This window comes from Pelodiscus sinensis, chromosome 1 (assembly GCF_052426305.1).
Source record: "Pelodiscus sinensis isolate ZL-2025 chromosome 1, ASM5242630v1, whole genome shotgun sequence".
Taxonomy (NCBI): Eukaryota; Metazoa; Chordata; order Testudines; family Trionychidae; genus Pelodiscus; species Pelodiscus sinensis.
Genome location: NC_143052.1, coordinates 250,593,190 through 250,619,682, shown reverse-complemented (window position 1 = coordinate 250,619,682; position 26,493 = coordinate 250,593,190). Strand labels below are relative to the sequence as shown.

The 26,493-nt window shown below is 43.6% G+C and overlaps 1 long non-coding RNA gene across 2 annotated transcripts in view; it reads right to left on the bottom strand.

Moving 5' to 3' along the window:
• Positions 1 to 26,318, bottom strand: part of LOC142826446 (uncharacterized) — a 31,444-nt gene extending 5,126 nt beyond the window's left edge. For both annotated transcript variants that reach the window (XR_012900565.2, XR_012900564.2), the window contains exons 1-2: positions 26,040 to 26,318; positions 2,757 to 2,888 (exon numbers count right to left, since the gene is read on the bottom strand). This is a non-coding gene — a long non-coding RNA (uncharacterized LOC142826446). The remainder of the gene's footprint in view (positions 1 to 2,756; positions 2,889 to 26,039) is intronic.
• Positions 26,319 to 26,493: the final 175 nt, after the last annotated feature.

Below are 26,493 nucleotides of genomic sequence, written 5' to 3'. Positions count from 1 at the left end.
AAGGGCTCTTCCGAAAGAGGAGGCTTTTCCAAAATTTGGCCCAGTGTAGATTGGCCAAATTTCAGAAAAGCCTCTTCCGAAAAAAGAACTGGAAAAAGGTACGTAAATTGCGGAGCGCAATTTATGTACCTTTTTCCGATAGATCAATGTAGTCTAGACATAGCCTTAAAGATAGGGATTTGGAGGCGGTGGCTGCTTGTAAAAGCAAGGCAGGAACCATAAATTCAGTGCCTGTTGCTCAGTCTGGAAGAGATCAGGTTGCCTGTCCACCAGGAGATCCAAAGAAATTATGCTATTGGAATTCTCCTGGCACGGTGTGTTTGGGAAGGGGAGGAAGAGGAGGAAAGGCACCCAAGTGGAGCTATCCCCAGAAGGGCAGGGCCTAAATAAATAACTACAATTTTTAAAAATAAATAACATTCTTACATCTCTAATGATCACTTAATCAAACTACTACTGCAGGAAGAGGAGTTGTGAGCACGTGACAAGAATACTTTCAACCCTCGTTCCTGATCTGGTCAGGTAAACAGCCTTGAAAATCCATTCTCTTTCCTTTTTCCCTCCTTTTACTTTATCTGGATGAGCTTCTGCTTTAAACAACATTGCTTTGTGTGGACACAAACTTCACAATCTTTGATCCTTCTTTTGTTTGTTTACTGCTTTTCCTAAACTAATTTCAAGGCAGTAACCTGTAATAACATTCCTCAACTCCTGGCAACTACATCTTCAAAGACAGTAAAATATTTTCAGTAAAAGCCAACTGTGGCTTTACCTTTTAACTTTCCAAACCAAAAGTATACACAAAAAGGAAAAAAGCAGCAGAAGAGGGGCAGAAATGAGTAGGAGGGAGAGAGAATGGGAAGTGAGAGAAGAAGCAGAGAGAATAGGAGACAAGAAAAGGGGAGAAGGTGTGTGAAAAAAGCAGAGAGAGGAAGAGTGAGAGGACTTAGGGAAAAGGAAAACATAAGACAAGCACCCACAACATAGAAAGCAACAACAAATCTAGATGTAGGGCTCTTCGGGCCAAAGCATGTGGGAAACTCATACCCCTAACCTCTATCCTGCTGTGCTCTGAGTTAATGGACCAACCAATTTTCCTGCAGCTCTAACCTGGTCAGGGGTGAAGGGCCTGTCCTCTACTCATTCTTTTTCTCCTAAGTTACCTCCATGGTGATCTATCAAGGAGGCTAGGTGTATAGGCATTTGCAGCTCTTCTAGTTTTCAAGCAAAGACCATACAGGAACTGCCCACAACAGCCTAAGGGAAAAGGAAGTTAAAGGAGCTCATTCTTCTCATAATCATAGTGGTAAGGATAAAAGTAGAGAGTCTCCTCTAACTTGCTTCTAGTTTCTGGGCTGTAACCCCCACAAATGGCAACCTTTATTTCATTCTGTTTTCCCAGTTTGACAGCACAGCTTTCTCTCTTACAGTCCCCATGATCTGCTTGTGTCTTCTGGGAATCCTTTAGTAAGGATCCTCTAACAATTTCTTCACTCTTCTTCATCTGCTGTTTCAAGCTAGACGCTGCCTGTTGCAGCCTGTTCCTCGGTCCTTCACATCACACCCTTCTTCTGCAGTGTCACTAACTGAGCTGCCCTCAGGCTGAATATTTCTTTGTCTAGCTCAATTTTCTCTTTAACTCCTCTCTTTCTGCCGTTAACCACTTTTATTTGTTAGAGTCACTATCATATGCTCACTGTGCTGCAATATGACCAATGTAACCATACTTTAGAAAGGACATTGGGACATAACTTAGACGATTTTGTTAAAAGGGTATGATGCAGTCCTTGGAAGCAAGGTGCATTCATTGTGCCTGGTAGCAACTATGTAAGCAATGGGAACAATGGGCTCAACCTAAGAAAAAATGATTTTTTTTCTCAGGAAAAACGCATGAAAAGAAGCAAGTTTGCTTTACAAGAGTTAAAGATTGTAGCAGAATACTTTGGATTCAGAAATAGACTCATGAGAGAATGTGACAGGGTGGACTAGGCCCTGAGGACCCCTGTTATAAGAAGAGCTTCAATGCAAGAGCAGTTCCTTGCTAGATCTGAAGGTGAGCAGATGGTGCTCTGGGCTGGTACCAGGACAATGACCTGAGGTAAGAGTCAAGAATATGCTGGAGCCATGGAGAAGTGCCCCATGGAATTGTAGCAGCAATGCAATTATTTAAAGGTACGTTACAGACAGCTGCTATCTTACAGGGTCCCTATCCTGGGACCTGGAGTAGAAGGTGGGCCTGGGCCTCCGCCACCCCCAGCTCTATTAGTCACTGGGAGAAGAGGCCTGTACTGTGAGCCACCCCAGAAGGGGAACTGAACTCTAGCAGCTGTTCGGAATAAAGGGTTAATGTATCAACATATCATCATCATCATCATCAATGTATAGGTTTGTATTTAAGTGTTTAATTGAACATGATTCTAGTGTATTGTTTATGAAAACCATTCGAGATGGAGTCAGTGAACTTTTAACCCTAAGAACTCCATTTTGATCAGAGTGCCTGTCAGAAGCTAGAGAACTCTGAGCTGTGCTGGTTTTTACCAGCCAAAACTAGTTTTTCCAGCCTGAGCAGACCCTGAGCATTTCATCACCTCAGAGTTTTCACACCACAGAAATGATATAATAAGGCTCTGTGCAGCTGCTGGGTGGCGTGGTTTTTGATCTTAGCCATCTTTTTCCATTCCATCAACACTCCCGTCAACATCGGATCACCACAACACCATCAAGGCTGTGAGGAAGGAAAGGGAAGATTTACTTACCATTAGTGATCCACCATTGCTCATTGAAGTTCCCCGCTGGGATCTCTCCAGAGTTCCTCCCCAAGAGCATCCAATTAGCTCGAGGGTCGAAGGTCCCAGACCTCGGACTGCGCACAGCACCCATCGGCACCTCTAAAATGTAAAAGGGGTTTATTACTTTTTCCCTTCTTTACTGTTGTCTTTTCCCTTCTTACTGGCCAAAGAGGGCATTTGGGCCTAGACCACATGCCCTACTGATAGAATCCCTGCACTGTTGTACGGTTATTTGTTGATTTAAGGATGCTTACAATTGTTCTTTGTTTTCGGTTGTAATCTGAATTCTCCCATTTTCCTAATTATTGTAACTTAATCCCTTAATACAGTTGTTAAACTTAGCTGGAGTGTCATTCTTTATTCTCATCACATTACTCAGTGCACCCTCCCAGTATGATTATTCCATACCAGTGACAAATATGGGAAAAGGGTGCTTGTATCTTCTGAAACAGGGTCACTTTCTTGCTTCCTATTTTTCCTATTTGCCTTTGTACCTTGGGTAACAGTTTGTGGCAACTCAGGACCTTCTGAGGAGTAATTGCCGTGATTAGGTCCAGTAAGCATCCTAGGACATTTTATATTTTCTGTGTCAGGGATTAATGGTCCACTGACTTGGGGAGGGTTTCCTGTTTCTCTTTGGTGCATTTGGTGAGGTAAGCCACTCAGAAGAAGTGGCCTCAGGCCTTTCAATTAAATCCTGATCGGAGTGGAGGAGAGAAGATACCTTCAGTAGTCCCTCCAGAGACTCAGGTAGCAGTGCTGGTGTACCTCCAACTACCTTGTTAATGTCTAACCATAGGGTTGGGCATGGGGAAAGATATCGACTGCCCTTTTCCATGGCAACAGGGCAAATGGGAACTATCATAAGGCATTAATGCTGAAACTGATCATCTACTCCTCTTAGGCTATGTCTAGACTGTACGCTTCTTTCAGAAGAAGCTTTTCCGGAAGAGATCTTCCAGAAAAACTTCTTCCAAAAGAGAGCATCCACACTGCAAAAACACATTGAAAAAGCGAACTGCTTTTTCGAAAGATAGCGTTTATTCAGTGTGGATGCTATCTCGCATTTCAGCTGTGATTACTAATGATGAACTGGTCACCAGAGCACCTGTGCTTTTTCCTCTTTCCTCTTCTTTCGAAAGAACTCCCTGTCCACACACGCCTTTTTCCGAAAGAGCTCTTTTGGAAAAAGTCTTCTTCCTCATAGAGGATTACCAATGTTGGAAAAACCTCTCTGTTCTTTCAATTTTGCAGTGTGGACATAACTGAAGTTTTTTCAGAAAACTGCCATTTTTTTGAAAAAACTCTGTAATGTAGAGGCTGCCATACCCAGAGAGGCTGGCAGTTCATGATTCCTTGCCTGTCACCCTATCCCTGAAACAGTCTGTACCCAGAGAGGGAGCTGCCTAGTGGTACTAGACAATGGCTAATACTGCCTCCCCTGGGCCTGTAGAAGTTTCTGTTCCTGCTAACCTTTTCTTTGGGTTGATGGGTAAGCAATCCTTTAGTGCTGATGGCATCAAAATTATTTAGGCTCCAAGGATGGACGTTCCTGAATAATAAAAGTTCCATCAAGTATAGTGTGAATCATTTCAGGAAAAATCCTTGAGTGACAGAGTCCTTGACAGGAGAAGACTCATTAAGTGAATATGCAATTTTATGGGTTCAGTATTTAAAAGCTAAACTAGCCCTGAAAAAAAGGCACAGAAATGGGCCTTGATCTACACAGCTTGGCTTCAGTCAGCTGAGAACTAAACTCCCAAGTGGCTCACCTAAAAACCCAGACCGAAATGACTCCTGATGAGAAACAAAAGCTGGAAAAAGATCTCCAGAAGCAGACTGCAGAACATCAGGCAGCAAATGCTATGATTATTAGCCTCACTCTGCAGCTGTCCCATCTAGACCAGCATCTACGGGACCTGCATTTGAGTGTTTGCTGCAGAAAAAGTTTTGGAGAGGTAGCCATGTTAGTCTGTAACTGAAAACACTTAAACACAATGAATAGTCCTGCGGCATCTTAGAGACGAACAAAAAATGTAGATGGTATCATGAGCTTTCATAGGCACTACTCACTTCTTCAGATAAATTGGAGTTAAAGGATCCAGATTGCAAAATAAATAGCAGAGAGAGGAGATGGAGAGGGAAAGAGAAGGAAAAAATGTTAGAGTGCCCAAGCTAAATGAAGCTGATAGGGGGGATTCTACGTATTTTTAAGTACCAGTGGTTGCCTGTTTGTCATTAGGATTTGCAATGTAGTGGGTAATCCAGTTAAGGTCTTTGTTTAAACCTCTATTGCTGGTATCAAACTAGTAAATTAAATTTAAGTTCTGTTTTGAAATTGGCATGTAATAATATGGTAACTTTGAGATCCATTAATGAGTGCCCAACACGTTAAAATGTTCCCCAACAGGTTTCTGTGTGTTGCCTTTTCAAATATCTGATTTGTGTCCATTAATCCTTTGTCATCAAGGCTATCCAATCTGACCAATATACATGGCAGTGGGGCATTGCTGGCACTTGATGGCATAGATCTCATTGGTGGATGTGCAGTTATATGAACCTCTAGTGGTTAGGTCTTGTGATGATATTGCCTGTATAGATGTGTGGACAGAGTTGGCACCGGAGTTGATTGCATGGGTGGATTCCTGGATGAGTATGATGGAGGTGTGCTGTGTGGTTGATGGAAAGAATTTGTTTGAGATTAGGGGGTTGTCTGTAGGCAAGGATTGGCTTGTCCTCCAAGGCCTGTGAGAGTGAGGGGTCATTTTCCAGGATAGGTTGTAGATTGTTGATAATGTGCTGGGAGAGGGGTGTAAGTTGGGGACCATAGGTCATGACAAGTCGTGTCCTATTGTTTTCTTTGTTAGGCCTGTCTTGAAGAAGCTGATGTCTGGATACCATCTGGCTCTGTCAATCTGTTTTTTCACTTCTCTGGGTGAATATTTTAGTTTTCAGAATGATATAGATCATGTAGGTGTTTGTCTCTGTGGGATTGAAGCAAATCCAGTTGTATCTTAGGAGCTGGCTGTAAATGATAGGGAAATGTGTCCTGGATGGAAGCAAGAAGCATGTAGGTAAGTGTAACGGTTGGTACATTTCCAGTATAAAGTGGTGAAAATGTGGCTCTTGTGTAATTGTACTGTAGTGTCAAGGAAGTGGATCTCTAGTGTGGACTGGTCCAGGCTAAGGTTGATGGCGGAAGTTGTTGAAATCTGTGTGGAATTCTTCAAGGGTGTCTAAGGTGCTTTAGAAAAGGCTGCTAGTTTAAAAGACCAGTTAGCAGAATCAAAAGCAGCAATCAGGCAGCTGATGAAGGAGATTAACACCCTGCTAGCAGAACATTTGAACTATGCCGAATGTCAATTGTAAATAAGAAAATTGCAGCAGCAGCTGCAATCATCAAAGGGTATGGTTGATGCTATCCAAGCAAGCCCTTTGGCAGCATTTGGTATGGGAGTAAGTGAATCCCTTATGGAGTATTATAAGAAGAAGCTGCCAATATATGCTGGTAAACATCACTTAACGCTCTTTGCTCCTGAGGGGTATGAAGGAGAGATGTCATTTGGAGGGCCATTGGCCCTAGTAGTCACAACAGTGACAAGTTATAACAATCATCACCCTTCTGTGGTAAAACATGAGCGCAAAGTCCTAGCACCAGAACAAGCAAGAGCTTTGGGCAAACAAATGGATCTTTGTACCTGAGACACCAAACTAAATTGGCTGGCAAGGTTGTCAGTTACTCCTAACCATAGCCAGGAGGATGTGGTTGCCGTCTTATGAGAATGCATGTCGGGCAAGGATTTTATTCCCCACCTTATCATGTACTAGTGATAAACAGACCAGCCAATCTGAGTTATACAAGTGTGTTTTAAGGCTATATTTTCCATCTGAAAATATCACAGACAAAATGTTTGCAGAAAGGCAGCAGACTAGTAAGACCCAGAAATGCACTTCATGAGGAAAAAGTTATTCTGGATGGCTGGATTGGGTGTGCTGTGGAATGGTATGATTCATTATGATACCCCTGAATTTGAGAGATCTATACATTCAGGGTTTCTCTCCTGTTATCAAGTTAGGTATGGGCCGGTAAACACGCAGAACACTAGATTGCCTGTGTTAGAGGCTAGAGTTAGGGAAGTATTTGAGCTGCAGCTACTGGCAAATCCGGGGTTAGCCGCGAAAAGGAAAATATGTGCTCTCAACATAGATAATAAACCCAAGGAGCTAAATGAAAAGGGGTCATCCAATTACAATCAGAACTATTTTATATTTTGTGGCAGTCATGATGAAATAAAAATAATGAGAAAACTGCTTGTTAAGAGATTGTTGAAATATGAGTTGTGGGAGGAAGTTTAACAGCTCACCCTAAAAGACATTTTCCACCAATTGGCAAAATACAAAACAGCAGAGCAGGTTTCAGTGCAGAAAGGATCAGCCAGCCTTCCAGAGCAAGGCACCTCAGTGAGCAAAACATACTGAAGTGGCCGAGCCGCTCTGATTCAAGGGATCGTAGCTCCCAATTTTCCAAGACCAGTGCGTAGACCAATCATAGATCTAAAATATCAGGGGAGGTTTGCTTATTTCAGGCAGAGGGCTTTGGTAAATACTGGGGCATCTGCCAGCCTTGCTTGTACCAAAGCAAGCCCTGAGGTGAAGGATTTACCTATCAAAGAAGTTAAAATTCTCAAGTCGTATAGTGTAAGGCAGTGCAACCCCTTTTGTTAATAACAGAAGGTGCTCTATCAAACTATGTCTATACTGCAGAGCTTTTCCAGGATACCAGAGGTATCCTGGAAAAGCTCTGCCGCATCCAAGGAATGAGTTTGTTTTTCCAAAAAAAAAAATCGGAAAAGCAGATGCATTTTTTCAGCATCCCTGTAAACCTCGTTCTACAGTCGCAAAGAAAGTGGCCTCCCTAACTGGTACTGAGTTGCAAGAATCTCAGGCAGCAGTTTGGAAACTCCTGAAGGAAGCTAAGGCTTCAGAAGGGCAGGCAAACCATTCAGCCTGCTAGGTAGAGATTGAAGCCTTAAGGCAGTGGTCTTCAACGCGGTGCCCACGGGCGCCATGGTGCCCGCTGGGGCATTTATGTGCACCTGCTGAGTGATCAGGGCTGGCCCTTCTCTGGGTGCACAGGGCATGGGCGTTCCCTGCCCGGGCGCATGGCACATGCACAGCTCCTGCCCCAGACACGTGGCGCATGTGCGGCCCTGCCCACGGATGCGTGGTGCATGCGCGGCCCCAACCCCAGATGCACGGCACATGCGCGGCTCCTGGCCCGGGCACACGGCGCATGCATTGTGCCGGTCCCGGGTGCACAGCACATGTGCGGCCCCACCCTTGGATGCGCAGCATGTGCGCGGCCCTGCCCTCAGGCACCCGGCAGCCCCAAAATGTTGGGGACCACTGCCTTAATGGCTCAGTTACAAACTGCCAGGGGCTTAGTAGTGGCAGTAAAACCTAAAAGCCATTGGGGACCTGAAGATGGTTTGGGTGAGCCCACTAAATACCCAAGTGCTTCCCCCAGCCTATGCAGGAGAGGATGCCATGGCTTCCATTATAATCACCTATACCACCACAGAGGGGAGTAATCACCCTGTGGTTAAAAGGGAGACCAAGCCACTGTTCTCTGAGCAGGCCAGAGCACTGGGCAAATCCTTGGGAGTGTGTACTAGGGACACAGTCATGAACTGGCTGGCTAAGGTTGCTATGACTCCCAACCTTATACATGAAGATCTTGTGTTATTGCTGCGTGAATGCATGACTGGGGATGACTATAACATGTTGCCTTATTCTATTGTAAATAATCATTGCATTGGGTTAGATGAAGTATACAAAAACATCTATAAGGTTTATTTTCTTTATGACAATTTGATGGGAAGGATGAATATCGAGAGACAACATGAAAGTGAAAGACCAGAAACCTATGCAATGAGAAATTGTTATTTTGGATTAATGGTCTTGGGGAATTGCGGGGACATGCACTGTCTTATGACACACCTGAACTGAAAGAAATTTAACATAAGAACATAAGAGCATAAGAACCGCCGTACTGGGTCAGACCAAAGGTCCATCTAGCCTAGTATCCTATCTACCGACAGTGGCCAGCACCAGGTGTCCCTGAGAGGGTGGACCGAAGACAACGATCAAGCTATTTGTCTCCTGCCATCCCTCTCCAGCCTCTGACAGACAGAGGCCAACGACACCATTTTATCCCCTGGCTAATAGCCGTTTATGGACCTAACCTCCATGAAATTATCTAGCTTCTCTTTAAACTCTGTTATAGTCCTAGCCTTCACAGCCTCCTCTGGCAAGGAGTTCCACAGGTTGACTACACGCTGCGTGAAGAAGAACTTTCTTTTATTAGTTTTAAACCTGCTACCCATTAATTTCATTTGGTGTCCTCTAGTTCTTCTATTTAGGGAACTAATAAATAACTTTTCTTTATTGGCCCTCTCCACACCACTCAGGTTTGCTCCCTGCCATAAAATTGGCCTAAGGAACAATTGACATATGAAGCACACCACTGTCTGTGCTGGAAAATAAGGTGAGGGAGATTTTTGATCTCCACCAGTTAGCTCACCCTAGTTATAAAATGCGGAATAGGAAAATGGCAGCATTTAATAACCGTGAAAATAAACAGCATTATCAAGGTAAAAGGCCAGGATATCAGCCTAGACTTTTCAATGGTAAACCGGAGGATGTCAGCGCAATGAGAAGGTTACCATCACAGAGAATAGTAAACATGAGCCATGGGAACGTTTCAAAAATCTAAACACAGATGAATTCTTTAAAAGGCTTACGCAATACGAGGAAGTACCAGCATCATCGGGCAACATGGCATCTGTCGGCCATTTTGAATCAAGCAGGCCGCCTTGCCGTACGGAAACCGGAACTGTGAGCCGCCATATTGCACGGACTCTAGAAGTCGGATCCATACAGAACCCGGAAGCCATAGCTGTGCTCCACATTGTACGGAATCCGGAAGCCATAACAACACCAATGAACAGCAATGAAGATGCCATGCAGGTAGGGGCCCGGGCAGAGAGAGGTGCATCCTGGAGGTGAATGCCTGGCTGCGACGATGGTGTCGCCAGGAGGGATTCGGCTTCCTTGATCACGGGGTGCTCTTCCAGGAAGGACTGCTTGGCGGAGATGGAGTTCACCTTTCCAGGAGCGGGAAGGCCTTGTTTGGACACAGACTGGCTAACCTTGTGAGGAGGGCTTTAAACTAGGTTTGTCGGGGGCAGGTGAGCAAAGCCCACAGGTAAGTGCTGAATGTGCGGGACTGGGAGATGGGTTGGAAATGGGGGGGACTACGGCCTATAATGGCAAGGAGAAAGGAGGGTCAGGGCATAACAGGGAGGCAAGATCAAATCAGTATCTTAGATGCCTATATACAAATGCGAGAAGTATGGGTAATAAGCAGGAAGAACTGGAATTGCTAACCAATAAATACAACTATGATATCATTGGTATTACAGAAACCTGGTGGGATGGGACGCATGATTGGAATATTGGTATGGAAGGGTACGGCTTGCTCAGGAAGGACAGACAGGGAAAAAAGGGAGGAGGGGTTGCCTTGTATATTAAAAATGTACACACTTGGACTGAAGTGGAGATGAACGTAGGAGATAGCTGTGTAGAGAGTCTCTGGGTTAAGCTAAAAGGGGTAAAAAACGAAGGTGATATCATGCTAGGAGTCTACTACAGGCCACCTAGCCAGGTGGAAGAGGTGGATGAGGCCTTTTTTAAACAATTAACAAAACTATCCAAAGCCCAAGATTTGGTGGTGATGGGAGACTTCAACTATCCAGACATATGTTGGGAAACTAACACAGCGAGGCACAGGCTATCCAATAAGTTTCTGGACTGCATTGGAGACAACTTTCTGTTTCAGAAGGTTGAAAAAGCTACCAGAGGAGAAGCTGTTCTGGATTTGGTTTTAACAAATAGGGAGGAACTAGTTGAGAACTTGAAAGTGGAAGACAGTATAGGGGACAGTGATCACGAAATAATAGAGTTCATGATCTTAAGGAAAGGTAGAAGGGAGACCAGCACAATTGAGGTTATGGATTTCAGGAAGGCAGATTTTGATAAGCTCAGAGAACTTGTAGGTAAGGTCCCATGGGAAGCAAGACTGAAGGGAAAAACAACTGAGGAGAGTTGGAAGTATTTCAAAGGGACGTTGTTAAGGGCCCAAAAGCAAACAATTCCGCTGTGTAGGAAAGATAGAAAATATGGCAAAAGACCAGCTTGGCTTAACAAGGAGATCTTGCATGATCTCAAAATAAAAAAGGAGTCATATAAAAAATGGAAACTAGGACAACTAACAAAGGATGAATATAGGCAAGCAACACGGGAATGCAGGGGCAAGATTAGAAAGGCAAAGGCACAAAATGAGATCAAACTAGCTACAGGCATAAAGGGAAACAAGAAGACCTTTTATAAATACATTAAAAGCAAGAGGAAGACCAAGGACAGGGTAGGCCCACTGTTTAGCGAGGAGGGAGAAGCAGTAACAGGGAACTTGGAAATGGCGGAGATGCTCAATGACTTCTTTGTTTCGGTCTTCACCAAGAAGTCTGGAGGTGTGCCTAACGTAGTGAATACAAGCAGAGAGAGGGTAAGTTTAGAAGATAGGATACACAAAGAACAAGTTAAAAATCACTTAGGAAAGTTAGATGTCAGCAAGTCACCAGGTCCTGATGAAATGCATCCCAGGATACTCAAGGAGCTGATAGAGGAGGTATCTGAGCCTTTAGCTATGATCTTTGAAAAATCATGGCAGACAGGGGAGATTCCAGAAGACTGGAAAAGGGCAAATATTGTGCCCATCTATAAAAAGGGGAATAAGAACAACCCAGGAAATTATAGACCGGTCAGTTTAACGTCTGTCCCAGGGAAGATAATGGAGCAGGTAATTAAGGAAATCGTATGCAAACACTTGGAAAGTAATAAAGTGATAGGGAATAGCCAGCATGGGTTTGTGAAGAACAAGTCATGCCAAACTAATCTGATAGCTTTCTTTGATAAGATAACGAGCCTTGTGGATAAGGGAGAAGCGGTGGATGTCATATACCTAGACTTTAGTAAGGCATTTGATACAGTCTTGCATGATATTCTTATTGATAAACTAGGCAAATATAACTTAGATAGGGCCACGATAAGGTGGGTGCATAATTGGCTGGATAACCATAGTCAGAGAGTTGTTGTTAACGGTTCTAAATCCTGCTGGAAAGGGATAACAAGTGGAGTTCCTCAAGGGTCTGTTTTGGGACCCGTACTATTCAATATCTTCATCAATGATGTAGATATTGGGATAGAGAGTACTCTTATTAAGTTTGCAGATGATACCAAACTGGGTGGGGTTGCGACTTCTTTGGAGGATAGGGACATAATTCAAAATGACCTTAGCAAGTTAGAGAAATGGTCAGAGGTAAACAGGATGAGGTTTAATAAAGAGAAATGCAAAGTGCTCCACTTAGGAAGGAACAATCAGTTCCATACATACAAGATGGGAAGCGACTGTCTAGGAAGGAGCATGGCGGAAAGGGATCTAGGGGTCATAGTGGACCACAAGTTGAATATGAGTCAACAGTGTGATGCTGTTGCAAAAAAAGCAAATATGATTCTAGGTTGTATCAACAGGTGTGTTGTAAGCAAAACTCGTGAAGTCATTCTGCCGCTCTACTCTGCACTAGTTAGGCCTCAGCTGGAGTACTGTGTCCAGTTCTGGGCGCCACATTTCAAGAAAGATGTGGAGAAATTGGAAAGGGTACAGAGAAGAGCGACAAGAATGATTAAAGGTCTAGAGAACATGACCTATGAAGCCAGGCTTCATGAACTGGGCTTGTTTAGTTTGGAAAAAAGAAGATTAAGGGGGGACATGATAGCGGTTTTCAAATATCTAAAAGGGTGTCACAAGGAGGAAGGCGAAAATTTGTTCCTCTTGGTTTCTGAGGACAGGACAAGGAGTAATGGGCTTAAAGTGCAGCAGGGGAGGTTTAGATTGGACATTAGGAAAAAATTCCTAACTGTCAGGGTGGTCAAATATTGGAATAAATTGCCAAGGGAGGTGGTGGAATCTCCCTCTCTGGAGATATTTAAGAACAGGTTAGATAGACATCTGTCAGGGATGGTGTAGACGGAGCTTGATCCTGCCTTGAGGGCGGGGGGCTGGACTCGATGACCTCTCGAGGTCCCTTCCAGTCCTATTATTCTATGATTCTATGATTCCCAGCCCCTGCAAGAGGTTTTACCCGTACAGCAAGACCAATGGGGAAGACCATGTATATATGTGACTCTAAAAGGGAGGTTTGGTACTATCCGTCAACAGATGCCAGTGGATACAGCAGCTTCTACCAGTTTAATGTGCATATCAACAATACCTAACATGGATAAGCTGCAAATTGATCACATCAAAACTTTACAATCATATAATGGATCCCAATTGGATCAACAACCAGGAATATTGTCATTGGATTGCAAGCATTGGACGAAGTTGGGATATTGGGAATCGATCTTCTGAAGCAGTTCCAATTAATCGTGGATGTACCGATCAGAGAATATAAAGAACAAATACGGATTTGTGATTTCTGCCAGCCACCGAATTGGAACAATCAAGGCCAGCGAAAGAATAGAGCTTCCTCGATGGGATCCTGATGTGGAAGAAATAACCAACAAGCACTTTTCAGTATACGCTCCACACAAGTTAAGCTATGGGAAGGTGGATGCAGCCATCAGAGTAGTGGGACCAGATCCTATCCCACAACGCCAGTACAGATTCCCAGAAGAAGCAAAAGAAGGAATCAGAAGCACTATCAAAGCACTTTTAAAATCAAGGTGTGCTGATCCCTTGCAAAAGTACGTACAACTCACCAATTTGGCCCATGAAGAAGGCAGATGGCACCACTTGGAGTCTCTCAATAGACTATCAACATCTGAACTGTGCTATTCCCAGAATGACGCCAGTGGTTGCAAAATATCCCAAAATCATAGCACACATCGCTGAAGCAGCATGCTGGTGCACGGTGCTAGACATTTCCAATGCTTTCTTTTCAATTCTGTTACACTCTGATTTGTACTACAAATTCGCCTTCACATACAACGAAAGCCAGTATACATTCACGAGAGTCCCACGAGGCTTTCATAATGCACCAAGTATATGCCATAAAATTGTAGCCTCTGTATGGAAGGATGCAAAATATTCAAAGCATATAATCAGCTACCTTGATAACATCTTGATTGCTACACGAGATCGTGAAATCTACATGAAGGGCTAGAGGAAGTGCTTCAAATCCTACAACAGAAGGGTTTCCTGATCAACCCACATAAGGCACAATTAGTAAAAAGAGAGGTGACTTATCTAGGTGTCAAGTTGGGGCCTCAAGGAAGACAGCCTGACCAAGATTGGGTCAAATTAATATCCAAGATTCCAGCTCCGGACAATATTACCAGCTTAAGATCATTTTTGGGTTGAATGGGTTTCTGTAGGGATTTTATTGAGAAGTTTAGTTTGAAGGCTAAACCATTGTACAATCCATTGAGTAAAAGCCAGTTATGGAAGTGGGAAGAGGATGAACAGAAATCATTATGTGGCCTGAAGAAATCTTTAATAGATGCCCCTGGCTTTAGCCTATCCAGATCCTTCACAGCCTTATTATCTCAAACTGTCTACCATCGGACCAGTTATTGGTGCATGTTATTACAACATCATGGCACTTCAATTAAACCAGTGGCTTATGGCTCCTGGTTACTTTCAGATGTTGAACAACAGTTTACTCCATCATAGGTGTGCGCAGGGGGTGTGCCAGGTGTGCCCTACTGTCTCAAAAAAAGTAGCTTTGAGTTTTAATTTAATCACGATATGCTCTTTTAGTTTTAAAGTATGGATTGTTGTATTATGCAATAAGCGCCAAATTGCGTAATATAGATGTTGTAGAAATGTATAGAAAGCCCGCGTTCGCTCGCAGCATGTCCTTTATGATTGAGTATTCAATAAATGTTTGCCTTCAAAAAAATAAAAAATAAAATTCTCTGGGTGCATACCCTAAATAAATATGCTGCATACGCCTATGTTCTCCATGTGAACGTGAGGTCTTAGCTCTCGTATGGGCTATGCAACTTTGGCAGTGCCTGATCGGTATGGCTCCCATGATATTAAGAACTACCCATACACCCGTGAGATATGTAATATCTGGAAGCATCAATGAAGGACAAATCAGCAATCCTAGATTAGCTAATTGGACTTTGGCTCTCCTCAATAAGGACACAAAAATAGAAAAGATCAAATCTCCAAGTATCATTCCAGCACCATTATGCAATTCTGGAAATGACAATCATGAATGTCCTATACCTCTTGTACAGACTCCACATTACCAATCACTGTTTATACTAGCCCAGAATTACAAATAAATTGGTAGAAGGAGGCGGGGCGAGTTCTTAGAGGGGTCACACGTCCCACTTCTGGGCAGGTCATCCGGTCCTGGAACTGCCCCCCTGATTGGTCAAAGCGGTTCGCGGGGCGGTCCTACAGGGGAAAAACCCTTCCTGATTGGTAGAGGGAGGTGGGGCGAATCCTTAGAGGGGGTCACATGACACCCCTTACTTCTGGTCACCTGTCTCTCTTGACCCGGATGTACTACCCTCCAGGGGCGGGACTTCCGGTGACAGGGGAGACGGGACTTCCGGGGTTAGGGGCGGGGCTAACATTTGATTGATGGTAGGGCCCTTATACTACTATCAGCAGTAGCATGGTGGCCACATATCCAGTCTGATATAGAACATTTTATTCAGAACTGTCTTCACTGTGTTTAAAACAATCCCCAAAATGACAATCACTGTAAACCTATTCGACATTAGCCTGTAAATGGTCCCTGGCATAGATTGCAAGTGGATTTCATTGGACTGCTCCCAAAGACTGCAAAGGAAAACTTATATTGCCTGGTCATCGTTGATCCCTTTACCAAATGGATCGAAGCCATATCCATAAGAAATTGTATGGCCAAGACAATAGCCAGAGTACTGCTAAATGAAGTCTTTGCATGTTTTGGTTTGCCAGCAGAAATGGGCAGCAATCAGGGGATGCATTTCACTGGCAATGTAATCCAACACCTATGCACGGCTTTAGGGATATGCCAGCAATTGCACATTCCAGGTCACCCCCAGTCATTGGGGCTGGTAGAAAGCTCAAATAGAACACTTAAAATGGCACTGTGGAAAGTAATCAATTCATCTGGAAAACGGTGGGATGAACACTTCCCGATAATCCTTATGGCAATAAGATCGACCAGAAGTGCCAATGGGTTCTCACCTCATGAAGCCCTGTTTGGAAGACCAATGAAAACTCCTGAACAATGGTGGATTCAAGATAGGGTGCCCCCAGATGAATGCCAGCCGCGCTTAGTAACCAACCTGTATATACGGCAAATACTTAAAACTATCTCTTCTATCCAACGCACAGTGGCTCTGAATCTAAAGAAAAACATCAAAAAGGTAGACCAGAGATTGGGAGAGCATTTTAACACCCAGGAGTGGGAAGTAGGAGATCGAGTCTTGTACGGATATATAAGCGAAAAACAACATCTTCTAAATCCTAGATGGATGGGACCTTGTTTTATCATTAACAAAGTGGGACCCACCGTCTATCAAGTCAAAATTACCTCAGGAAAGCGGAAAATTAAAAAATGGTTCCATAGCTCCCAATTAAAAAGATGGAAACCTAAAAATAGTAAACCACAAGTCATATTTACCCTCATCAAAAGACCAAGTGCCAGACAATCCTCCATAAGGTTGAAACTAACTGCTGTTCTTTCTACTTGTTTTCCAGGATATGGAAGAATTACTGTTCATAGTTTTAGTGTCAGCATATGTCCAGATGGGACAAGGATTGCTTTATATGACTACTGGAGGTGTACCGCTCTTCATTGACCATTATGGTACTGGAACATACCTAAAACTTCCTCAATCCTCATCACCAATAGGCAAGGAGTGGTAGAATTGGAACATTTCCAGTCCCAGAACTTGTTAATGTATGCCTATTCCGCAGAAGGGAAATGTTATTTCAATGTGATTGACGAGCAGACAGGCCGCTCAGAATTAACCTTTTCAGCCAAGAAGGAATCTAAAAAGATAGTTCTGAGCACGCCTAACTGGTTTGATATGGGCCTAAGTTCCCACGGCAGATGTGACTGGAGCATTGATATTGAACAAGTTGGGTGCCTAGATCGAAAACCGGTGTGGTGTATCATCAACTGCCTTCAAGTCATTAAGCAATGGGATAACACCAAATATGTTTTTATGGACATATTAAGCCCCACCGTTGTCAAGCCCGGTCACATGAACATCACCATCCAGATAGTACATCTTGCATCTAATATTGAGAGCGTTCCTGTTGTCATCTTCAGCCCTGATGAACAAAAACATGATCGCCGAATTCCATGTGGACCATATGGACAGGCCGCCCAGTCCAATACCCACCATGGATCTCTATATTGTACATGGGAGAAGAGAAGCAACACGATCGGGCATGGATGTAATGGAAATGTGCAGATGAAGGCGACAACATCTGGCACTTGGATAATCCGAGGGCCTTATGAGGTCAAATATAAGCTAAATGTTACGGTAGCCCATCCTCCAACTATCACAAATGCGGGTCCCTATGTTATTAAGAGGGATATCATCAAAACTATGATGGTGGAACCTAAAGACTCTATAAAGATGGTCACCATACCTCTACATGTTTCCACAATCAAGCTGAACCCCGCATGTCAGTCTTACATGCTTCCACTACTAATCGGATGGAATAGGTGGCTACATGTCATGGAACCAGAATTTACTCCCAAGCGCCCGAAACGAGTTCTCATTGCCAAACTAATGGGAGGAGCTGGAGCCAGTTTAGGGGCAATAAATACGATAGATCAAATCCATATGGCTCAATGGTTAGTTACCCTGTCCAATAATTTTGCAGAACTAATTCATCCAGTTCAGGATGCCTTGCTAGCCCTGGATAAATTGCAACTAGATATCACGAAAATACTCCCATTATGGATTGCTGCGCAAAAGGAGGATAACCTCATACTATTACATGCCATGGAATATATCCAAAATAATGTGTCACTTGTGTTGGCATGCATCCAAGCTCAATCTTTGTTGATTGACATCGCCAAAGACATTATTAGAGACAGTGCTGCCGGAAAAGTTCCAATTGAATTTGTGAAACTACTGAGGCCTCAATTAAGTGCTTTTGAACAAGAAAACCCAGAATGGTGGTCAGTTGTAAATACTAATTATGATTTAAAAGAAAAGCAATTACAATTATCAATACTCATGTTACGGGATGCCCTTAAAGAACAAATATATCCTATAATTCCTCTTGGCTTGTTTGTCAACCATTCATTGTTACTCCCGTTACAAGACCAAATGTGGGCTCATTTCAAAGGTCGTATAATCAAGACAGTAAATCTACAAGCTTGCGTAGAGCAGGTGAGATAGTTTTCCCACAAACTATCATATTTGTCTCAACTAAGATTCAGGGGAATGTCATTATGATCTGCATCCCTCTGATTCCACAAATAACCACTTGGTGGTAGTACAAATCGCAGAAGGGTGTGTGTGTGTGTGTGTGTATCCAGAGCCTATGCCCAGTTTTTACTGTAAATACCTATTATTGGGTAAATAATTCGGTTGTAAACAATTTATGTCTGTGTAAGATTTTTCACATCCAAGGTTGCGATGTAGAGAGAACCCTGTTTAAGGCGTCCCAAGAACAGCTCCATACTGATTTACAAATCATAAAAGAAATTGAACCCATTCAAATAGGACCTAATTTAAATGCGATGGCCTCCCTATTCCACCATCCTGAATTAATTGGTCTGATAGAGGAAGTAACTAATGTTGGTAATAAGGCTGGAATCATCGTGCAGTATGCTATAGATGAAATCTATAAAATTAGTAAAAATGTGAAAACCAGTATTGTATCTCATCATTGGTAGGAACTGTTTGTACCATTTGAAAATATCACTTCCATGTTTAGTAATCCTTTGATTATTAGTTTTGTATTGCATGTTTGTATATTATTCTATATAATTGTGTTAACAGTGTACATATGTAACCAATCTAAAAGGAGGCATAAGGATACCTTTATACTTTAAAAGGAAGAAGCCTAACATTACATTGTTACTGTTAATCATAATAACTTGTAACTAGTTACATTGTATATTTTGTAACTGTGATGGTGGTGCAACAAAATTCCCATCCTCAGTAATTTAGTTGTCACCGTCAAGGAGGGGAACTGTTACCCAGACTAAGAGAAGATAATAATCAAAATGGAGTCTGCTGGGTTCCATTTTACCTCAGCAGTTTTTCCCGCCAAACCCTATACAGAGTGCATCGCCTCAGAAGGCTTTGCACTCCACCCCCTAGCCTGTGCACAGATCCCTATACCTGTGCACTCCTCTCCAATATGATACATGCACATCTAGGTTGTGTACCCAACCCTCTTTTTGTGTGCACACCACCCTATTTTCTGCACCTCTCATGCCAACCCAGTTTTCCTGCCTTAGACTCTTTATAAGCCCTCTGTTGAGAAGAGCTTGGGTTGGTTCTTCTCCATCCCTCCGAGATTGTGTGTCGTCGTCATCCCTGAGAAGCTCCAACCATGCGTGCTAATCTGACTAGGACTGTCCGAGTCCATTCATAGTGCTGTGATTTCCTGAGGTGTGAGGGAAGCCTCCCTTTAAAGAAACTGGGACCAGTGCTGTGGGACTTTGGGACTGTTGTTATCCACTACGTGTCCTGCCTACGGATCGTGCATCTAGCCAAAGGACTGGTGTTAGCGGATCCTAAAGGTGTCAACACACGTGGAGATGAGGATCCAGCTTGAGGATTGCTCCAGAATCCGGACCGATCTACGTTTGAGGGATCTCCCTGCTGATCCTCCCCTACGGCTTCAAATTAGCCACAGGGTAGCAGGTCACAGGCACCCATCGCCGCCTTCAGGTTTTGTAACGTATAATCCTTTTATGTACGGGAACCTTTCTATCTTTCTTTTCTTATGGGATAGGGTGGGACAATTACAGTTGTCTTGTTGTTTGTTGATGCGTGTTCCTATTTTCAAAATATATGGTTTGGCCCTACATTTTGTCTCTGGTCTGATTTGTGACTCCATTCCAACGGTAATTAGACATGTACCACCAGGCTGACTCTCTCTTCTGTGTAAGGCAGAAATGCTGAATAGAGGAAGATCTAAGTAAATTTTAAGGCCTGTCACCTGTAATGGATATTAGTGATGTAATATAGCACTATGTACTCTTGTCAATGCTGTGAAGAATTGTAAATTGTAAGAAAATGTTTGTAAAACCATTAATAATGGAGAAGCTGTTTAAAATGTAGTTTTCCAAAATGGAGTCCAAAACTCCATTTTGTACCTGGAACTTTGCAGATTTGTCTTTTACAGTTGGGTATGGCATAGAATGTGCAGGTAGAATATTTGAGTTCAAACCCTAAGCTACCTGTCAGTTAAATTTGCATAAATATGAATATGCATGAGCATCTATATTAGCCAATCAATTCATACCACGCTGGAAAAGCATCTTTGCCATATCCAATCAATTTAAAACATCTAGGTAATGAATATGTATGAGACCACCTTATATAAGTTTGGACCGAATGTCAGTTCGTGCTGGTTCCCGGACATAGCTGGGGCCTGCAGCGTCGTGTGTTTTGTCGGGTTAGTAGAGCATCCTAGCCTGGGCTCTTTTCAGAAAGAATACCTTAATGGTATTTGTCATATACAGAATCTGTTAGTATCTTAATGGTACTAGGTATCCTTGTGGTACCGAACATCTTTATGGTGTTCTAGTCCTCTTCCTTGGGTTACATGACAGAAGGTCATTTTCCCACTTTTAGTTTAGTGTAGTTTAGTTCTTAGAATAGGATAGATCTCCCACATGTCATCGACAGGTGCGTCGGTCAACTTTGTTCGACGGGTGCGTCGGAGAGTGTAGGGTTTTATTTTAGGATTAGGATAAGCTAAGTACAGGGTCTATCATCGCCGGTTCGAGACGCTACTGAAGAGCGTGAAAAGGGGCTGACGGGAGAACGATTCGTGGAAGACGAATCGCCGGTCATCGTTCCCAATTCCTGCCTTCGTGGGACTATCCTGCCTCGAATCGCCCGACGAGGGATCGCCTGGTTGTTCCTCGCCCAAGGCTCCAAAACAGCCAAAGGCTTGAGGTCACCAGCTTCTGTGGCTCCACTATCGTCGAAGACTCTGGTAATATTCAAGGATTTGAGGGGACTTCCCCTTCTTATCCTTTAGGTTATTGTATAACGGGGACTGGCCCCGGGTTATTGTTAAACCGAGATATTGTGTGTGTTAAATTTTTTTACCTTGTTAAACAATATAGTCCTGTTGTTATAAAATGTATACCTGGACTTATGTTTTCATTCATTGCGGTTCGCACTTTAAACGGTGAATAGATACGAATAGAGATCGAACCTGTTTTACCATCCCTTGAGGATTGGGAAGTGCCAAGCACTTCTTTGAGGATTGCCCTCTTACACCTTTGGCATCCTTGATCTGTTGGTACTTATTAAAAGTATTCACGTAACATCGGTGGGATGACAGCCTTAGGCTTTAATTAATTGCTTAGGCTACACAGCAATTGTTTAGCTAAGTCTCCCAGGAAACAGTATGGTTTAATTGTTCTACCTTGTTAACTATAATGTTATGACAGTGTTTAAGTCAGTAATTGGGACAACCAACATGGAGTCTGTAACCCTTGAGCTAGGCTTCCATGTTGGATCTCCTCATGCACTAACCATTCAGAGAGCAGTCTAAACCATATTTTCCCACCAAGTGGTCACACGGGTTCCATTCTCCTCAGGGTTTTCCCGCCCTTGTGACTTTATAATGACTGTGTTGTCTCAGCCTCAGTGCTGTCTGCCATAGTGGCAGCAGTGCACGGGTCTGTCTGTGCTGTCACCTGGCAACAAAGGACATACCCAGTCAGATCTAAAGTGGAGGAAGAAGGGGATTACCATCCTCACCAACATACATTCTGCCCGTACCACCAACAGCCTGCAACTTCTCTTCAACTGCCAGTCTGGGACAGAACATTATGAAACTCTCCAGTTCTCCTCTCTAAGGGCTCTAAATCAGCATGAGGGTAGAAGGTTCTGGGCACCTCCACCATCGCCACTAACAAGTCCTCAGGAGAGAAAAGTCACTGCATTTAGGGGCTATTCTTACCATTTTAAAACACTAGGCCAAAAGGGTTTGATTTAAGTCCCTATTTGTGCTGTCACTATCACCAGTTTTGTTATATCTGCATCAGATTATCTCCCCATTTCTCCCTCTTTTGTAATTAATTCCTAAATAATATTTTACCTTGTATGCAACTCGACATTGCATACTCTTATTTATTGCACCTACAATAAAGAGAGCGATGGGGGGAGGAGGGATCTACTTCAGTGATTAATTCATAGGTGATAGCCTAATACATAGCCTATCATGTCCCATCTCAGTTTTCTCTTTTATAAGCTAAACAAATCCAGTTCTTTCAGTCTTCCCTCATAAGTCACATTTTCTAGATCATTAATCATTTGTATTTCTCTTCTCTTGGACCTTCTCCAGTTTCTCCACATCTTTCCTGAAATATGGTGCTCAGAACAGGACACAATATTCCAAAGGAGGCCTTATCAGAACAGAGTACAGGCAGTCCCCGGGTTACATGGATCCGACTTACATCGGATCCCTACTTACAAACGGGGTGAGGCAACCCCGCACTAGCTGCTTCCCCCCAGCAGACCAGGGAGACACAAAGCTAGCGCCCCCCCCCCCCCCCCCAGCATACCAGGAGACACGGAGCGGCTTTTCTCAGCAGACACCTCAGCCTGAGAATAAAGGACTGAGGAAAGTGAGGTGTGGGAGAATAAAACTGAGCTCTGGAGAAATGTTTGGCTAGAGTTTCCCCTACAATATGTACCAGTTCCGACTTACATACAAATTCAACTTAAGAACAAACCTACAGTCCCTATCTTGTACGTAACCCGGGGATTGCCTGTATAGCAGAAGAATTACTTCTGGGCTATGTCTTCACTGGCACCCTTTTCCGGAAATGCTTAAAACGGAACAGTTTTCCGTTATAAGTATTTCCGGAAAAAGCGCGTCTACATTGGCCATGGACGCTTTTCCGGAAAAAAGCCCCGATCGTCATTTTCGCGATCGGGGCTTTTTTGTGGAAAAGACTACTGTGCTGTCTACACTGGCCCTTTTCCGGAACAGTTTTTCTGGAAAAGGACTTTTGCCCGAACGGGAGCAGCATAGTTTTTCCGGAAAAACACTGACAATTTTACAGTAGATAGTCATTGTTTTTTCGGAAAAGCAAGCGGCCAGTGTAGACAGCTGGCAAGTTATTCCGGAAAAGCGGCTGCTTTTCCGGAATAAATGGCCCAGTGTAGACACAGCCCTGATGTTTTGCTTACAACACTCCTGTTGATGTATCCCAGAACTAGGTTTGCATTTTTTGGAAGTGTCACACTATTCACTCCTATTTACCCTGTGGTTCCTATGACCCTTAGATTCCTCTCCGCAGTACTTCCTCTTAAGATAGTCACTTCCCACTTTGTATGTGTGAAACTGTTTATTCCTTCCTAAGTGGATCCCAACTTGTGATGCCTTTCCAGCATGACTGTGAACCATTGATAAGTACTCTCTCAGAACTCTTATCCTACCAGTTATGCACCCATCTTATAGTAGCTCCATCTAGGTTGTATTTCCCTAATTTATTGATAAGGATGCATTCCATGAGGCCCTGGTGACTTGAAGACATCTAACTTTTCTAAGTAATTTTTAACTTGTTCTTTTCCTATTTTACCTTCTGAGCCTACATGATTTTCACTGGCATTCATAATGTTAGGCATCCATTCTTGGTGACAACTGACACAAAGATGTCATTAAGCATTGCTGCCATTTCCACATTTTCTGTTATTGTTTTTCCCTCTTAATTAAGCAATTGGCCTACGCTGTCCTTGGTCTTCCTCTTGCTTCTTATATATTTTAAGAATATTTTCTTGTTAACCTTTATGTCTCTAGCTAGATTGAGCTCATTTTGTGCCTTTGCCTTTCAAATTTTGCACCTACAGATTTGTGTTTATATTCATCCTTTCTATTTGACCAGTTTTCATTTTTTATAAGATTTAAGATCTCCTGGTTAATCCAGGGTGACCTCTTGCTATACTTCCTATCTTTTCTACGCAGTGGAATGGTGTGCTTTTGTACCCTTAATAAAGTCCTTTTGAAAAACGGACAACTGTCTTCAATTGTTTTTCCTCTTAGTCTTGTTTCCCTTGGCACTTTAACTACCAGCTCCCTGAGTTTACTAAAATCTGCCTTCTGGAAATCCACTGTCTTTGTTTTGCTGTTCTCCTTTCTACCGTTCTATAGAATCATTAACTCTGATTTCATGATCACTCTCACCTAACCTGCCTTCCACCTTCAACTTCTGAACCAATACTTCCCTATTCATTAAAATCAAATCTAGAACAGATCACCCAATAGCTTTCTCCACTTTCTGAAATAAAAAATGTCTCCAATGCATTCCAACAATGGACAACCTGTGACCTGCTGGCTGTTATTTCCCCAACAAGTATCTGTATAGTTGAAGACTCCCATCAACCATCTAGTCCTGTGCCTTGAATGATTTTTGTTAGTTGTTTAAAAAAAGCCTCATCTACCTCTTCTTCTTGATTAGGTGGTTTCTAGTAGACCCCCTAGCATGACATCACCCTAATTTTTTATCCTTTTTAATCTTCTCCAGAGACTCTCAACAAGTCTGTCTCCTATGTCCATCTCAACTTGAGTCCAAGTGTATACAGCCGGTCTCCGACTTATGACCACCTCCACTTACGACCATCTGCACTTATGACCAAAGCGGTCAGAAATGCGGTCCCCAAGTTACGAACATGATCCACGCTTACAAACAGCGTGGTTGCCATGTAACTCAATGGGATCCGAGTTACAAACACTTCAAGTTACGGCCAAGTGTTTGGTCCGTAACTCGTTCGTAACTCAGGGACCGGCTGTACATTTTTAATATATAAAGCAACACCTCTTCCTTTTTCCTCCAGCATATTCTTCCTGAGCAAGCTGTACCCTTCTATAACAATATTCCAACCATGTATTATCCCACCATGTTTCTGTTGTACCAACTATGTCATAGTTGTGTTTCCTTACTAACATTCAATGGAAATGACTCCCATTGATTTAATAAGTTGAAAGTGTGTGCCCAGAGCTACACTACAGAAACTTTCTGACAGCTTAACAGGATACTGGATCAACAAGAGGTTTACTAAAAGAACATCTGAACTATACTGTGTGAGGAATTTAATTACAAATATCTAGATACCATCATTTCAGCAACATTTCTGAGTTTGTATATTATATAGCAAAATCAGTAAAGGAGGCATCCACCCAGTGAAACAAAATGTAGTGCAAACTTATGACTGCAATATGTACACCACAGGATACTTTGGATACTACTTTGTGTATATACTCTTCCAAGACATCCTCTTGTCAGATTAAGGTTGAATGGACCTTTCAAAGACTTCTCAATTGTTGTCATACAAAAGGCCAGCCTGTTAACGCAGTTAATTTGAGATGTCTGCCAGTTGGCATTCCACTTACTATTACATGATTTTATACCTACTAGAAAACTTTTGTTCTGAGGGTCAGACTGTCATTCTGATTCAGTACAAGTGGAATGTATTGAAGACTGAAGTATGCAAGCGCTCTAAGAACCCAAAAGATAAGTTGTGACCTAGCTCCTCTCTCAAGATGCATTGGGAGTGAAACAGAAGTTTTACATCCAGGCATTGTTGATTTTCATCTGAAGTGAGTTGTGCCCACAAAGCTCATGACACCATCTACATGTTTTGTTAGTCTTTAAAGTGCTACCAGACTATTTGTTTTTTCTTTTTAAGTTTATCCTGTACAGATTAACTGGGCCTGCCCCTGCAGCTATCAGAGCAGAGGTCAGGAACCTAAAGCCTGGGGGCCAGAAGCCCCTGAGGTTCAGGACTCCCCGAGCACTGGGGCTCCAGATCCCCCGCCATCCGTGAGGCATGTTTGACGCACACAATCCACTACCCCCCTGTACAAGGGGAATATGGCGGGGGCATCTTTCTCCGGGGGGGGGGGGGGGCACGTCTGAGAAAGTTGGGTGTTTGGGGGGATTTTTTGCTCACCTGTGGGCAGCCCCAACTAGTTTTTGCTGCGGGCCAGCGGCCCCATTACAGGCTCCCCACCCCCGTGCGAGAGGCAGCGGGCTCGCCACGCTCCGTCTGAGCGAAACAGGTTTAGCCTTTCAGTTCGGAGTCAAACCCGGCTGGAGGCCAACTTGTCACCGCCGCCTGGGCTACAAACACGCAGCGCCCGAGCAGGCGCGAGGGGGGCAGAGCTACCGCCACGCGCCCGCGCCCCTGCCGAGCGCAGGGAAACCCCGCAGAGCGCAAGGCACGCCACTGGCCTTCCATAGGGCCGTTCCCTTGCGTCAACGCTCCCCGCGGCTGCGCGAGCGGCCCAGGGAACCAACGGTAGCTCCAACACCACCCCTTCCGCCGGAAGCCCCGCCCCTTCCGCTTCCCCACTCCGCGCAGGCGCCGGGGCCCTATCCCGGGTGAGACCAGCTGGCGGCGCCGG